A 17846-nucleotide genomic window follows, 5' to 3' on the forward strand; every position below is an offset into this window, starting at 1 on the left:
CAAACATTTCAGAATCTATGAACTGCTAGAGATGCCACCAGTCCCTTGAACCTACTTCTAGTTCAGATATTGCCATTGGCACTTTATACAAAAAGTAAAAGAACATAAATACAAAAAGTAAAAGAAAAAAATATAAGCAAAAGTCTTTTGTAGTTGTGAGAATTAAAGATTATTGAATATTGCAGCTGGCAGGTTCTGTTGATAGCTGATTCCATTTGTAGATAAGGATGACCTTTCAATCTGGATCCGAAGGAAGTAACCCCAGCATATTTACAATGGGAATGGATCATTTCCAACATTTTCACTTAGCCTCATATCAAAATATGTAAATAATGACAGTTTACAATTTGCTTTATATCTGTTGGAAACTGAGAATCAGGGGCTGCCTATGATGCTACTTAATGGAATAGCTTCTTTTATGAACATCAGTTTCAATATTGTGTGCATAATTCTAACAGGTGCTGAGTGCCCTCAATTCTAACTTCATCCAGTGGGAAATGAGAGGGCTTAGTCTCTTACAGCATCATGTCCTAGCTACTTTTAAGCAAAAGGCAATGTTTATGCAAATGATTGACTCTGAAGAGATTGAATGAATGGTTTATCAGACAAGGAGGCATGAGAGAAAAAAATAGGGCCTGATTCCCTTCTCACACCAGTTTTACATCGGTGTAATTCCCTCAACTTTAGAATTACTCCTGGTTTGAGTGAGAGGGGATTCAGGCATAATATACCCTCTTTTTCAGAGAGACACTGTATAGCTTATCTGGAAGCTGCAGACCTTTAATACAAGAAAACTGAAAAATGAATGCAAATATTTTTTGTAATAGTGGCCCTGATCCTGCTCTTGTTGAAATTAATGATCATACATGCATAACTTTTGGTTATTATTTTATGCCAATAGCTATCTGTGAAGTTATATGGAATCCCATATTATATTCATGAAACGAGCCAAGGGGTGGATTATGATTAGAATTATTGCCAGAGAAATGAACCCTGTGGCTGTGTGTGAAGGTCATGGCTCTGCTTTGTTAAATAAAACAGCCGTGACAAAGATTGTATTGTGGCAGGTGCTAAGACTCTGCTGACCAGGCCTGGATTATATAGAACATTTCATTGTGATACATGGTTGCGTTGGCTAATGTGATATATACTTTTAAAATATAGCAATGCACTGTTGCTAGGGTTGCACTGATAAAGATTTTTTTGGCCAATACTGATGGCCAATTATTAACCAGCCATATCAGCCATTACCGATCTGATAGCTGATAGCTGATATGCAGCCAGGCGGCTGGTAAAGCAGCATCCAGCCGGTAAGTCTGTGGTGAGGGAAGGGATATGGGGAAGGGAAGTGGCTTGTGGGGGCAGATTGAGGCCCCCACAGTGAGGGTGGGAAAGGAGCTGGGGTAGGGGTAGGCATTGCCCAGCCAAGGCAGGATGGGGCATAGGATGGAGCCACAGGTGGCTTGTCTGGGAGGGGGAGGGGGAAGGGGACAACTCTGTGGCACTGCATGCACCCTGGGGTAGGCATGGGGGCATGGGGGGTATGTGCCCTCTGGATTTATGTGCAGGATGAAGGCAGGCTGGGGCCAGGGGCTGTGTTGGCCTGTTCCCAGTAGAGGGGCTGGGCTGGGGCTGTGCTTGGGGCAGGCAGAGGTGGTGCTGGGAGGGGGAGCTATGGGGTGGGCTACAGCCACTCCAAAATTTGCTGTGGCCCCTCCATAGCCCCTCCTTCCACCACCACTGGCTACTCCGAGTACAGCCTGGCCCAGCCCCTGCTGGGAAGAGGCTGGCGCAGACCCTGGGCCTGAGGCCACAGCTGACAGCCTGCCTTTGCCCTGCACACAGATCTGGGGGACATATGCCCCCCATGCCTCCTCCATGGGTATGCGCAGTGACTTTGAGCCATGCCCCCCCCCCCGATGAACTGTCTACATCCCCTTCTTGTGCCTCGCCCTGCCCCAGCTAGGCAGCCCCTGCCCCAGTCCTAATCCCTCCCTTACCATGGGGGCCTCAATCTCCCCCTACCATGCCCCTTCCCTCCCCCATGCCCCTTCCCCCCACAGATGTATGTACTAGACACTGCTTTCCAAACTGCTGGGCTGCATTCCTGGCCCCATGCATGCTGTGGCTGCGTGCATGCACACAGCATTTATTAGTGCTGGACAAAAAAAGCCGATTGCCAATAATGTCAATTTTCCTTTTAGCAGTGGCAATACAATATGGACTGGTAATATTGGTGCACCTCTAGCCGTTGCTACTGAGCATTAAGTTTAGTACCTCTAATATGAGGTACTACATAGATACACAGTAGCCAGCACTAATGCACAGTAGCAATGGCCCATGGTCTTTTTATGATTCTTAATGCACAGTAAACTAATTCTACTATGCATTAGTGCATTAGCATGGTTTTGGCCTTGACGCGCTAATGTACAATAGAATTAGTCTACTGCACATTAGGTGTCTCATGTAGATGCACCACTATGAACTTTCTGTCACCTAAAGTAGCAGAGTTTAGACCAAATGAATGCATAGACTAAATGTATTTTTGCCTTAAAACTCTGCAGGCCATTTAGCTGAAATGTGTCTTTGTGGGTCTTATATATATGTTTATTCTTAAACCGTGGTTTATATGAATTAATGTTTTCCCTAAGTGAAGTGGAAAGCAGCTTTGAATTTTTTGAGTTTGCACTGAGTAACTTAAAGCTTTTCTTATGTTGGTCAGTACTTAGCTTTTGATAGTGATAACATCTAGATGGCATTTTTTTACTGTTCAGATAAATATTTTAGTTGGCTGTGGGTATGTTTCCTAACAGATTTTCATTGTTTTCCAGGAAATGTAAAAGTTTTTAATCTGTCTGAGAAATTTTCTAACCTGACATGGAAAGGAAGGCAAAAAAGAGCCTGGTACAGAGGTGTAGCAAGCAGTTGTTGTGCCCTGGGCAGTTGTGGTGCTGCGGCAGAAGACACAGAAGCCATCAATCTTGTGCTTTCTCAGTGCCGGGGTGGTGCCTTGCTGTCTATCCCTTGTTACATAACTGGTTTAATCAAACCTTGAAACTGTCTAGGCATTTATATATCTGTGTTAAGTGACTGGTGCCTAAGCAATATATGTATTGCATTGTTATTCCACAATCAAGGTTTTATTGCCAATGCCTTGTACATTTGTAACTGTCCAGTCAAGGCCTTGCCAGAACAATGCAACTAGTCTTGAGACACAGATGGAGCAAGGCATTAAGTCTTGAGGGCAACTTGTGAAAATCTGTTTTTGTGTAAAGAATTTATTACTACATGAGCCTTTTTGTGGAGGCATACTGATACAGAGATTTAACCAGACTTAATTCATGCATAGCATCAAATTTTACATGCATTTTTTAAGAATACTTTATGTATAGCTTCAGGGATGCAGGTTGTAGTTGTATTGGTCTACAGGCAAAAGGAATCAAAACTCATGGTAGAGGTGATATCTTTTATTAGACCAATTAGATATTTGGAACAGAATTTTTTTATTTGCAAACTTTCAGGCGCACACACCGTTCCTTAGGCACAGAAGAATGCAAAGACTGTAAAATTTACCTTATCCCCAGAATAAGATGGGATAAGGTAAAGTCCATCTTCCATGGAATAAACATGGAAGATATCAAACGTAGCCATTTTTTAAAAGAAAACTTCATACTTTTACAAGAAGGAAGCTTTGCACTAATGCTCAAAGTATGGGGAATCAGTAGGAGGAACTTGCTCTCCAGATAGCTAGTAGAAACCCAGACATAGTGGGGTTCACTGAAACCTGGTGGGATTCAACCCACGATTGGGCGGTAAACATTAGGGGCTACAGACTATACAGGCAAGATGCAATGGGGAGGAAAGGCGGGGGTGTGGCGCTGTACATCAAAAAGCAATACATGTCCTCAACTAACAGGATGGGGTCAGTGGAGGGGCAGGCTGAAGTGCTCTGGGTCAGAATACAAGGGGGTCACAGGGAAAGGGACTTAACGGTGGGTGTCTACTATTGACCACCCAACCAGGGGGAAGAGCTGGACCGGGAATTCTCACGTCAGCTCGCAGGGGCAGTTAAATCAAGGGATGTGGTCGTCACGGGTGATCTAAACTACCCAGACATTTGCTGGGAGGAGCAGTCAGCCAGGTCTGACCGCACATGTAGGTTCCTAGCCGAGATACAGGACCTCCACCTAACCCAGGAGGTGCACAGTCCCACGAGGGGGAATGCTGTGCTGGACCTGGTCCTGGCCACAGGTGATGGCCTGGTGAGGGGACTCCAGGTCCTCAACCACCTGGGCGATAGCGGTCATCGCCTACTGGAATTCACCATCCAGCGCCGGGTGTCAAGGACCTGCAGCAAGGCAGTAGCCCTTGACTTCAGGAGGGCCGACTTCAATGAGCTGAGGAGATTGGTGGGAGAGGCATTGCAGTCCCGGAGAGTAGGGGAACTAGGTGTCCAAAATGAGTGGTCATTCCTTAAGGAGACGATGCTCCAAGCCCAAGGGGTGACAGTCCCAATGTGAGTCAAAGGGGGCAAGAGTGCTCAAAAGCCCCCTTGGCTCACCAAAGGCATTCAGGAACCTCTGAAAGCCAAAAAGGGGGCATACAACTAGTGGAAGGGAGTGGGAGGCTATCACCAAAGAAGATTATACCTCCATAGCAAGAGTCTGTAGGAAGGCTGTTAGGAAGGCTAAGGCGGAGACAGAACTAGGGCTAGCAACAAGGATCAAGGACAACAAAAAGTCCTTTTTTACATAGGGAGTAAAAAGAAGGCACCAGGCAACATGGGGCCCCTGCAGGATATGCTTGGCAATCTGGTGGTTGCACCAGATGAAAAAGCAGACATTTTTAACAAATTCTTTGCCTCCATTTTTCTGAGCAGGGACCGGGACTTCTCCCCCACCGGGATTCAGGATGGACTCAGGAGTGACGTTACCAGGCCTAGGGTTAGGGGGGGACCAAGTTAGGGAACTTCTGGAGGGGCTGGATGTGTTCAAATCAGCAGGTCCAGATGCTCTCCACTCCAGGGTGCTGAGGGAATTGGCAGGGGTCATCGCAGGACCCCTGACATGGCTTTATGAGCACTTGTGGTGCTCTGGCCAGGTGCCAGAAGACTGGAAGAAGGCCAATGTGGTCCCCAACTTCAAAAAGGGGAGGAGGGAGGACCCAGGCAACTATAGGCCAGTTAGTCTTACTTCGGTCCTGGGGAAGCTCTTTTAAAAAATTATCCAGGAGCATATCTGGGAGGGACCAGCAGGGGGGAGGATGCTCAAGGGCAACTAACATGGGTTCATTAGGGACAAGTCCTGTCAGACCGACCTGATAGCCTTCTACAATCAGGTCACAAAATCATTGGACGCAGGTGTCGCGGTAGATGTAGTCTTTCTGGACTTTAGGAAGGCCTTTGACACTGTCTCCCACCCCATTCTCATTAAAAAGCTGGTGACTGTGGCATTGATGCCTACACAGTCAGATGGGTCGCAAATTGGCTAGGGGGCCGCACCCAGAGAGTGTTGGTGGATGGGTCATATTCGACCTGGAGGGATGTAGGCAGTGGAGTCCCCAGGGCTCAGTCCTTGGGCCCATACTGTTCAATTTCTTTATCAGCGACTTGGACGAGGGGGTGAAAAGCACCCTGTTCAAATTCACTGACGACACCAAGATTTGGGGTGAGGTGGGCATACTTGAGGGGAAGGACAGGATACAACTGGACCTGGACAGGTTACAGGAGTGGGCGAATGTGAATAGGATGGTATTCAACACTGACAAGTGCAGGGTACTGCACTTGGGCTGGAAGAACCAGCAGCATACCTATAGGCTGGGAAGGCTAACTGCACCTTGTCATGCATCCACAGATGCATCACGAGCAGGTCCAAGGAGGTGATCCTCCCCCTCTATGCGACACTGGTCAGGCCACAGCTGGAGTACTGCGTCCAGTTCTGGGTGCTGCACTTCAGGAGGGCTGTGGTCAGCATCAAGAGGGTCCAGAGGAGGGCCACTTGCATGATCCGGGGGCAGCAGGGCAGGCCCTACGAGGAGAGGCTAAGGGACATGGACCTGTTTAGCCTTCACAAGAGAAGGCTGAGAGGGGATCTAGTGGCCATCTGTAAATTTACCAGGGGGGACCAGAGGGGAATGGGTGAGACCCTGTTCCCCCAAGTGCCTCCCAGAGTAATAAGGAATAACGGCCATAAGTTGATTGAGAGTAGGTTCAGGCTAGACATCAGGAGGCACTACTTCACAGTCAGGGCGGCAAGGATCGGGAACCAGCTTCCAAGGGAAGTGGTGCTAGCTCCTACCTTAGGGGTCTTTAAAAGGAGGCTAGATAACTACCTAGCTGGGGTCATATGAGCTTAACTTAGTGGGGGTCATGTGATCCCAGTATTCATTCCTGTCCAGGGCAGGGGGTTGGACTTGATGATCTGCTCAGGTCCCCTCTGACCCTACATCTATGAACCTATGAATTTATGAAGCAGAATTCACTCCCTTGGAACCTGAAAGCTGACACCCTGGCTCCTGCTTTTGTTCTAGCTAAATCTGCATGTTCACAGAGCTCAAAGCTGCCTCAACACAAGAGAAATTCCTTGCCTAGGAGAGCATCCATCACTCCACACTCCTGTGTAATATGAAACATCATAACCAGAAGGAAACACAGTCAATTACCATCAGACAACTTCGAGGTAAACAGACTGTTCTAACTTTTATCTAAGCTTAATTTGCACAAAATGAACTATTCTAACCATTTCAGCTTTCCTGTGAAATATGAATTTTCATTTCCACCTAGGAGAAACTTTACAATATTTGCATTCTCCTATGCCTGAAGAAGGGTGAGTGAGCCCGACATCTTGGCAATTTTTTTTTTGGCAAATATCTAGTTGGTTTAATAAAAGATATCACCTCTGCCACAAGTTCTGATCCCTTATGTATAGTTTGTAATAAAGTACTTGTAATCTAGCACTTGCTTTGATGATATTCTGCCAACACAGGTGACAGAACAGTGATGCTACAAGAGGATTCAAGATTCAGAACCATGAATGCAAGGAAATCTCAAAATATTTTTTAAAATCAATACATAGCAATACCCAAAGCTGAAAGATATTAGTATTAGAAGGTACTCTCTGGCACTTTCATAATGCTGTGCAAACTATGAATGTCATGTGCTCCAGCAAGATTGTCTGTATTTCTGTTTTCCTATCTTCTCTTTCTGTCCCTTTATATGTTAGCACTATGGGGGAAAGCTAAGGAAGAACTATGTAAGACCCATTGAATCTGTGGTGTAAAGGGGTATCCACAGAACAACTGCCAACATGGGAAAAGGAGTACATAATGTTGGGTTGGCTGCAGGGATAGGGGATTTGGCTACCTCAGTGGGGTACCTCTGTAGCAGGCAGACCAGTGATTACAAGGGTATCTCTGCTGGATCTAGGACTTGATCTGGTAATATGATGCTTGGCTTTTTCTTTTTTGCATGTGTTGCTCCAATAAACATGCCTGTCTAAGAACCATGCCCTGGTTCATTCATGCAATGGTATCATTTCTGGTCTCTGCTTGTGTATCAGGTTTCTCTCCCACCTGTGATTTGAGAGGGTTCAGGTGCTCTGTCACTCTGTCCTGCTCTGGGTTTACCAGATTCACTGGTTTGATAAGATGTGGAGTTTCTGGATCACTAAGTCTAAAAATAGATGTTGGGTTTATCCCAGGTCCTAGGCTTCGCCTTGCATCAAAACAAGCATAAGACACAGGGAGCCTGAATAGCAAGTAACTCAGATTAGCAGTGATTTAGGGGGGAGTGTTATCTTGATACTTCATAGGTACTTCACAGGCACTTAAAGTGGGACAATGGGCTTGCACATCTGTAGGATCATAGAACAAAAGGCTTTGTCTCGAAGAAATCCAGCATTTGTTTTTCAGCCTCCAGAAGTTCCACGCAAAAGGTGCTGGTGGAATATTGGACTAGCAAAGTCCCTATGGTGACAGCAGACTGCTAGTTCTTTCTAAGGGCATGGTGCACTGAGCATTGATGCAGGCCAGCTGGAGCGCCTTTGTCTTTATGCAACATTGGAAACTGTCCCCTATTGGCTCCTTACTCAGCATTTGTCATATTGTTTATATTACCTGTTCTGTGTTACCATTGGTCAGGTGGACAAAATAAAGCGTCTTCACAGAAGCATCTCAGTATGGGACCACAGTGCAAGGCATAAGCAGTGACTAATTAGGAGTATGACACACATACCCGGACTCCCTATGAGCTGGGCTTACAAAGGATGGAGTCTTGCTATGTACCAGAATTTAAATTTGCTGGGGCCATCCAGTCAGAGGAATAGATGACATGTGGGCAGGTGATCCAGACAGCTAGTAAGGCAGCATGGGACATTGTGGAAGGTCTTGGAAGACATGCAACACTTGCCATGAGATGAAGAAGCATCCACACTTACTTCATTGTGGGTAAATTTTTCCTCCAGGTTTTCCATCTTCCAGGTTTTCCATCTGTTCAACCACCATCTGATTCAGAACAAGAAAGGCTCTTTGTGGATACGTGGTACTTACACAGATTACACCTCAAGTCAACCTGCTTTGAATTTCAAGTATAGACCAATCCTAACTCCTATGGATTTATGCTGAGATTTTTGTTTTTGCAACAAGTGTTGCCAGACAACTCACTGGTTTAAATGCTAAACTTTCCTTGTCAGTTTTCTGACAAAATAACTAGAAACCATCACCCTCAAAGTATGATAAGGCACTGTACCTGGTAAGAGAGAAAGACTAAAAAGCAATAAATCTAAAATAGTTTTAATAAAGAAAACATTTAAGGGACACTACTATGCCCCAGTTCTTTTTAATTTGACTATTCCTTGTCTGTGTCTGAAAATCCTAGTACATCGTGGCATGAGACTCACAAAGAGAAATTGACTAGAAATGAAATAAAGCTGGACATTTCCCTTTCCTGTGTTCTCCATGCTTTCCCTGTGGCAGGTTAAAGTGTTATGTCTTGTGGTTGTGTCAAGGTTAACTGTATAATTTTGCTAACAATGGATTTGTGTAGGATGGTTTGGATAAGGATGATCCTGCCTTATGCAAGGGGTTGGACTAGATGACCTCTGGAGGTCCCTTCCAACCCTGCTTTTCTGTAATTCTATGATTCAGTGTCCAGAAGGAGTAAAATGCAAAAATCAGAGAGCACAAATCAAACTGGATTTTTAAGATGCTCAATTTGAATAATTTGAAGTTAGTAATAAAACAGGGAAGGAAGACAAGACTATTTTAGGTAAGGTATAATTTAACTTACATTTATGTTCTAAGCGTAAGTCACTGTTCATTTCAGACTTGTACAATCTTTCCCAAACACCCAGATCCCTTCTGAGGATAAAGCAGGAGATAAAAGAAAGGAGAAAGAGACTTTTTAAAGGATCTGTAAAAATTCTAAAAATAACTCTGAGCCTATGAAACCGTGACACTGCACAATATACATGAGGGCCTTGGGGAAACAGGGAGGGCTTCAGTAAATATTTCTGGGTATGTCTACACATACACTTTAATGCAAAATAGCCTATTTTACTGATTATTAAAGTGGTGCGTAAAAAAAGTGCTAATATGATAATGTGCAGTAAAATAGGCTACTGAGCATTAAGTGTCACCTCAAAAGCATGTGCTGGCACTACTGCACATGAAGGCAGTCTAATGCACATTAATTTAGTACCTCACATTGGAGGTGCTAAGTTTAATGTGCATTAGGAAAAGCACTTTAATACATGTGTAGAAGCGCCCTCTGAGTGACATGCAACAGTTTAAAAGGGATTAGCATGATCTAGCCTTTTCCTGGCTTAGTGATACTTCCTCAGCCCAGTCACCAAAAGACAGGATACGATCATGCATTGACTTAAGTTACACAGTAAACTTAGACCGTACTAATGTTGAATGATACTGGAGTCAGAACGTGCTGTGAACGGCTGCCTATCAAGAGTTAACACCATTTCTTGCCTGAGCAGCTCTGACTTGCTACATGAGGGCTGCCCTTATCTCTGCTCTGGGTATGAGGGGAGGCTAGGGTGCATTGCATCCTGGGATGCCGGAGGACTACAAATTGCTCATTTGATCTCTGTGGAGGAGCCTGAAGTTACCTAACATGAGCTAGGTAGCATGGCCCAGAGATAACCCACATCTGCAATAGCATAACTTTGAGATGCTCAGAGGGCATTTAGTACAAGTTAAGAAGCTTTAAGGTGCAGATGCTGGCATTTTATGTGCCTTTAGTATGGTCTAAGTGCAATACAGACGTGGATTCTTATTACATTCCCTGGATTAGTTTGTGACCCCTTTCTTCCTCTGGACTTAATGCTTTCCTCTCCTACCTCTGCCCCCTCCCCCATATATCTCTCTTTGAATCAGGGCTTCCTAGACCTTAAATGCTGGAGGCTGCAAATGAGAGAGGAACAACAGAAAAAAAAACCCCTTGTCAGACGTACTTCACTGCCACTTTCAGCCTCCCTCTCTGCCGCTGTTTGACACAGGACTGTTTTACTGTCAAGGGATCATGGGCCGTTGTCCACCAAGAACTATAAACCTCCTTTGGAAAGGGCTGCTGCTCAGAAAATAAGACCACATTTATTGGGAAAAGAAAAGGCAAAACAGGGATGGGAGCGATGGTCAAAGGTTCAGACTGAGTGCGCCAAAGGGGGGAACGGAGCAGAGTACACGGGGTAGTGCCCACTGGCCCCAAACGAGTCCAAGGAGCCAGTGGACTGTGTGACCCAAGCCTATTTAACACATAGGGTTACCATGGGGTTAACACTTGTGGGGCAAAGGTTGACGGCCCCCCGTCCCGTTATTCGGTATAAGTTGATCGGTTTTGTGGGAAAACGAAAGAGAAAGCAGGAAGAGGAGTGAGGTCCTAGGTTCAAAACAAGTGCGGCAAGGGCGGACACAAAGCAGAGCGCCCCGCACGATGCCCAGCGGCTCCCCAGCGGGGCTGCGGGACACGCACGGGCCTGTTCGACGCCTCTGGGGAACAGGGGCCTTCTCCCACAGGCCAAGGGTTCGCGCCCCGCTACCGGACGGGGTTACGGAGCGCGTCCACTGAGCTTGCGGAATCAACACAAGACAAAACGGGGATGGTGGGTTCAGCACGAGCGCGCCCGGGGCAGGCACGGCGCGGCTCCCAGGCCACTGCAGGGAGGCGGTGGCTCCTGCATGAGAGGGGCACTGTGCTCGGAGCTGCAGGGGGCAGAGCCGCCAGCCCCACGAGGAGCCGCGGGGAGGACGGGCGCGCGTGGCGGCTGTGCCCCGGCGCGGGCGGGCGGGGCTTGCGGCCGCCACTCAGCGCTGCCCGCGCCCGGGGAGGCGGCGCCGGCGGCCCCGCGCTGCCCATGGACGCGGGGCCGAGCGCAGCCGGAGCCGGAGCGGCCGCACGAGCCGCCCCCGCGGGACCCGCGCCGCGCGGGGAGGTGAGTGCGTGAGCGCGGGGCCGGCCCCGCTCCCCCGCGCCTGCCCCGGCCTCCCCGGCGCTCAAGTGTCTCGGCAGAGTGAGATTTGGGGTTTTTTTTGGGGGGGGGGGGGTTGGTGCAGAAAGCGGCTTCCCCCCCTCAGCTCTGACGTGCCAAGTTTGAGAGCTGCTCGGGCTCTGCAGCTGAGGGTGTTTCTTTCTTCCAGCCCCTGACATGCCTTTTCTGTCCTTAGCGTGTCCCCACAAGCGCCGGAGCCCACCGCAGTCCTGCTTGTTGCAGTTTAAGCTCCTGTCCCCTGTGGCTGCCGAGGTGATCACGACTTTTTTGCGTGGTCCGAGCCCCCCCAGTTTTGTATTTGAAGACTCTTTCTATATTTGCCCTAGATCCTCTCTCCTCTCCGTGAAATAATCCCCGTTCTTCCAGCTTTCCTGCCTTCTAGATCTCTGCTCATTTTTCTTGCTCTTCTGTGGACTCTTTCTGATGGCTTATCCCACATAGTTATTACTTTGGAAGATTTTTCTCATGGCCAGGTAAAGTCCCGAATGGAGGGGAGAGTCTTGCCTCACTCCTGAAGACATTGTCCTCTGGAAACCAAAGTGCACAACAAGTATGTGTGCGAGGTGGACTTGCAATGTACTATGTACGCTCCACGTTCATCTGCTAGTGCTTAGTCCAACAGAAATCCCAGTATGGTTTGATGTTTTATAATGCTCACTGGCGACTAGAAAAGTCTTGTGAGCAAGCTGACTTGATTGTTTGATTTTCTTTTTAGATTCGGGTTCAAAATGGCTCTATTTGAGGTTTTTGCAATGTTTCCAAGGCTTTTGTACCCCTTTAACAACTCGCCAAGGTTGTGTTCAAGTCACAGTACAGTACTTAAAGCCTTGGAAGACTTTTAGCATTGACATGAAGGCAACTAAAATTTGTTCTTTTGAAAAAAAAGCTGGTAACTTGTTAGATTCATCTTGATTTTTCCTCAGGCTGATGGAAGAAAGAAACAACAACTTAGTGAAGGAGTATTTTCTCTGCTGACCCATAAAGCTAGTAAAACAAACTTTTTTTTCACCCACAAGAGAGAGATAATTTTAGTGTCTGGTAAAATTGTTCTTCCTTTATTCTTCAGCATACACTTCTTGGGGGAGTGTGTTCATGTCAGTATGTCAGCGGGAATCTGAAAAATGGGGGGGTGTAGACAGATACAGTAGTGATACCAGCATTAAATTATAGGTATAGCTGAATAAAATCTGTTATGCCTGTCTGATTCTATACTGGTATAGGGAACTTAGATTGCTGTAAATGTTAACTTTAAATCTGTTTCATTCATTATTATAAAGTTACGGGGGTTTAGTGTGTAGGAGTAGACAGACGTTACAGCTGGGGATATGGACACACCTCTATTTGGAGCCATTCCAAAAGAGCAGCAGCTGTTCTGGTTTAATTGTTACCTTTGGGCAAGCCAAGGATGATACAGATGGGACAAAACTGATCTAACCTTAACACTGCCTCATCCAGGGTTGAAGCTGGAGTGGTTTTCCTACATCTATAGGGCTCTCAGCCTGTTCAGACCTCAGGGTTGGAACATAACAGCCGCTTCCCTTTTGAATCCAGATGTATGTGCGTCCATACCCTGAGTGGCAAGCTATCCCTCTCTTCCTGCTTAAAGTTATGTGGGTCCACAGCCAGGGTCAGAGTGAATTTGTAAAGGTTACAAGGGAGCCTGAGCTCTGAGGTGGTAGACACGTCTCCTCCATTAGACCATAGTACATCCCATCTAAATTACTTCAAAACTGTCTAGGAAGGCCAAGCTCACATGTCAGCCATGCTGAATGAAATCAGTGCCCCTGGATCATTGGTGTCTAACAAAAAGGTATTTCAGTAATGGTTGGCATCTCGTCTGAATGCTTACAGTATTGCAGCCGAGCCAGTACCTCCCAATCTGTGCCACGAGTCTCATGTAGTGAAACAAAATGGATGAAGCTATCCAGTGTCACTCTGGGGTCCTTCCTGAAAGACAGGTAAGGACCATCTCAGACCTGGCTTAGTTCAACCGTGCCAAGGTTTGTAGTATGCTTTTAAAAATCTTCATTTTTTTCCCTCTTTAATTTAAAAAAAGTAAAGTTTTCCCTTTCAAAACCAAAGTAAAATAACAGCTGTAAATGAGTAATAGTAATTTTTGGGGTTTTTTTTATTATTGTTTAGACTCTAATCCTGATAGGAAACACCTTTTACTTCTTGAAAGGCCAGCTGAGTTGCAAATTAAAAGTGGTGAATATTAACCAGAGTTTTAGAGGAAGAAGTCTTATGATGCAGGAGAGCTCTAATGCTATGGTTCTCAACCTTTTTTGTACCAGGACTTTTCTTGTAAACATTGATGGCCAGTCCTGACCCAGTGCCCCTCACTCCCTACCCACTGCCCCCTGCCCCCATGCCCCAACCCCCCAGGGCAGGAGAGGTGTGTGGGGTAGCGGGGGCACCCAGGCAGCCCCTTGCAGGCTGGAACTCTGCCAGCCTGCAAAGGAAAAGCCACAGTTTCCCATGTTTTTCTCATTTAAAGGAGAATCGATTTTTAAAAGGCGTTGATCCAGTTTTAAAATTTGTTCACGACCCTTTATATATTTTTGTGACCCACTTTTGGGCTGTGACTCACAAATTGAGAAATGCTGCTCTAAAGTATAACTGCTGTTGTCAATATAGGAGTTGCTCTTTAATTCTGTTAACTGTTTTTGTGCCCATCTCCAGATAATGCATATAGTGCTTTTATCCCAAGGAATTCCAAAGCCCATTTACAAAATCCATTATATAAAATGTACAAAAATCCCCCAAACATCTGTTAATGCACCATTAATGCTGAACTGAAATCTAAAAGTCAGGAAATGCAAAATCTGAAGTTCCAGATTGCATTGCACATCTTGCCAGTACTTTCTTTTCTTTTTATGGCATGCATCTTATGACATAAACAGGAATAAGTGTGTAACTTATAAAGCAGAAAAAGAGAGAACATTTCATACCGGACTCAGCCAAATGAACCATGTTGTGGTTGGTTTTTCAGGTTATCTGAAGTTGACAACAGCAGAGTGCCCCCTAATGCCATTCTGGGGAAGATATTCACCACTGACTCATAGGGAAGTATTAGCTAACACTGATTGCTGACAAAGTAAAATAACATCTGTGGATGAGTAATTTGGTTTTTGTTACTGTTTATAATTCTGGTCTAAAATGGTCAGTTGCAGTGAGTTACAGTAAGTCCTGCAGCACACTGACTTTTTATAAATCGGCTATGCTAGAACTGACCAGTCTCTGGCCCTTTTCATTTTGTGCCTAAGAAACTCATAATGAAGTTTCATGGATAAGGCTCCCTTGGGTAATAACACTTGAAGACGGAAACCACTCATACAATTAATACTACTTCAGGCCAGTTTTAACTCGATTTCACAGGAAAATGATTATGTAAAGGAAGTATTAAAATTAGAGTAATAGAAAAAAACAAATGGAAGGGATCTCAGGAGAACATCTGGTTCAACTTCCTGCTCAAGGCAAGATCATCTCTGTCTGAACTAACCCGGGCAAATGTTCGTCTGACTTGCCTGGAAAAACATTCAATAATGGAGACTCCATAACTTCTCTTCTGTTGCTTAACCATCTTCATAGTTAGAAAGTTCTTCGTTATATCCCATCTAAATCTTGTTACAAGTTAAGCTACTTATTACACTGTCTCCTGTGGGTGCAAAGAACAGCTGATCACTATTCTTTTCATGGTTTGAGGACACCCTGTTTTGTATTTGAAGACTCTTATTATATTTGCTGTAGATCTTCTCTAAATTAAATAATTCTAGTTCTTCCAGCTTTCCTCATGCCTTTTAGATCTGTGATCATTTTTGTTGCTTTTCTATGGAGTCATTCTAATTCATCCATATCTTTCTTGAAATGTGGTGCCCACAACTCGATGTGCAGTATTTCAGGTGAGACCTCACCAATGCTGAACAGAGTGAAGGAATCGCTTCCTGTAACTTGAATTATACTCCTGTTGATACATCCCAGCATACTATTAGCTTTTTCTTTTCTTTTTTTTGGGGGGGGCAAAAGTAATATTACAATGTTGACTCATCCAGTTTGTGATCCCAGGTCCTCTTCTGCAGTATTGTAGCCCAGCCAGTCATGCCATTAGGTAATTAGATGATCTGCAGTAGGCCACAGTGACCTCATTAACATTAGCAACTGTCATAAATTAAAAAAAAAAAAAGAAGAAAAAATGTATTTGTGTTTGCTTTTAACAGAGTTCACTGAATCTATATGACATAGAATTTAAGGGCCAGAAAGAACTGTTAGATAATTTAGCCTGACATCTTGTATGTCATGGAACTTTACAGCTACTCATGTATGGATCCCAGTGTTCACACACAGATGACTGTAACCCAATTATGTAGTCTAATCTTTCAGCAGTGGCTTTTTGACAGTGATAAGGTTGGCTAGGGCACATGAAGTTAATGTCATCACCTCTGATTAAATTCTTTGGAACAAATTACCAAAATAAAATGACTGGGGTTTTGGGGTTTTTTTTTGTTATCAACACACTGATTTTGCAACTTTTTTATTTTGAATTAACAAAGTTGAATAGGATATTGGAGGTGGTAGAATTATAGGAAGAACAGGGCGTTGTAGCTCTTCAGTCTAATACTCTTTAATCTTAAAATGGCTTGTCTTTGGCACAATTACTTAAATAAGATTTGTGCTGCTAGAGAGCTGTTGTAAGGCCAGCAGTGTGGTGTTTTCATTCTCTCTTTTTTTTTGGTTTTGATGGCATCATCCATTTAGGCTGAATTCTATACATTTTGAAGATATTGTGCTATGAGATTTGATTATAATATTCTGTGCTTCAAATAAGACGTGCTTTCAAAATTAGTTTAGAAATGGTCTTCTGTAAGTTTATTTCCCCTCCCCCCAACTAATAAAAAGTGCTTATTAAATAAGTTCTAAGCATACTACTCTATTTAAATGTTGATAATATAAACCTTGGAAATGGGTTCAAAACAAAATGGATCCAAATTCCATTGTTCCTTGAGGAATGTCTGGTTCTGAACTTTGTCTTGTGCGAACCTTTGTGAAGTAGGAAAGTTGAGACAAATGGAAATACAGCTTTCAGATCTGTCAGGGTAAAATGTTGAGTGTCCTGAGTGATATCACTAAAAGTTGGAAGCCCCATCCAAGATTGTCCTGAGAGAAGTTACAGAATAGAAACGATTAAAATCAGGAAATGTTTTTTTTTTTTAAATCAAGTTTTGAACTTGAGAGCCCAGCAGGAGAAATAACGCTGAAAGGAAATCAGCACGGATTCATTGCAGGTAGATCCTGCCTTAGTAACCTTGTTTCTTTTTATGACCAGGTCACAAAATGCTTAGACACAGGAGTTAAGGTAGGTGTCATCTACCTAGATTTTAAGAAGGCCTTTGGTATGGTATTGCATTCTGTTCTCGTAAATAAACTGACAGGCTGTGATGTAGACGATTACACGGTCCGGTGGGTGGCAAATTGGCTTAGGGGTCACACCCAGAGAGTGGTGGTGGATGGGTCAATATCGACCTGGAACGACGTGGGCAGAGGACCTGTGCTGTTCATTGTCTTCATCAGTGACTTGGACAAGGACATGGAGAGCACCCTGTCCAAATTCACAGATGATACCAAATTATGGGGCAAAGTTAACACACTGGAGGGTAGGGAACAGATCGAGGCAGATCTGGACAGTTTGGAAAAATGGGCAGAATGAAATAGGATGCAGTTCAACAAAGACAAGTGCAAAGTGCTGCACCTGAGCAAAAAGAACCACCAACACGCTTACAGGCTGGGGGATGACTTTCTCAGCAGCACAGTAGCGGAAAGGGATCTTGGAGTCATAGTTGATTCCAAGATGAACATGAGTTGTCAATATGATGAAGTGATCAACAATGCTAACCTCACTTTATCATGCATTAGCAGATGCATGACTAACAGGCCCAGGGAGGTGATGCTTCCCCTCTATGCAGCACTGGTCAGGCTGCAGTTGGAGTACTGAGTCCAGTTTTGTGTGTAGCACTTCAAGAGGGATGCAGCCAATTTTGAGAGGGTTCAAAGGAGGCCACTCATGGTCAGAGGCATGCAAGCAAGGCCCTACGAGGAGAGATTGAGGGACCTAGATCTCTTCAGCCTTCACAAGAGAAGGCTGAGTGGTGATCTTGTGGCTGCCTATCAATTCATCAGAGGAGGGCAGTAGGGAATAGGAGATGTTCTATTTATTAGGGTACCCCCTGAAGTAACTAGGAACAATGGCCACAAATTTATGGAGAGCAGATTTAGGTTGGACATTAGAAAGAACTTCTGCATAGTAAGGGTTGCCAGAATCTGGAATGGGCTTCCAAGGGAGGTGGTGCTCTCCCC

General features: G+C 45.0%; 1 protein-coding gene across 3 annotated transcripts in view; it reads left to right on the plus strand.

The window, feature by feature from the left end:
* The first annotated feature begins 11351 nt into the window (after window positions 1–11351).
* PDZD2 (PDZ domain containing 2) overlaps window positions 11352–17846 on the plus strand; it is a 330694-nt gene continuing 324199 nt past the window's right edge. For all 3 annotated transcript variants that reach the window (XM_059725248.1, XM_059725249.1, XM_059725250.1), the window contains exon 1: window positions 11352–11438. The gene's annotated coding sequence lies outside the window, so the exon portion shown is untranslated. The remainder of the gene's footprint in view (window positions 11439–17846) is intronic.

This window comes from Alligator mississippiensis, chromosome 3 (assembly GCF_030867095.1).
Source record: "Alligator mississippiensis isolate rAllMis1 chromosome 3, rAllMis1, whole genome shotgun sequence".
Lineage (NCBI taxonomy): Eukaryota > Metazoa > Chordata > Crocodylia > Alligatoridae > Alligator > Alligator mississippiensis.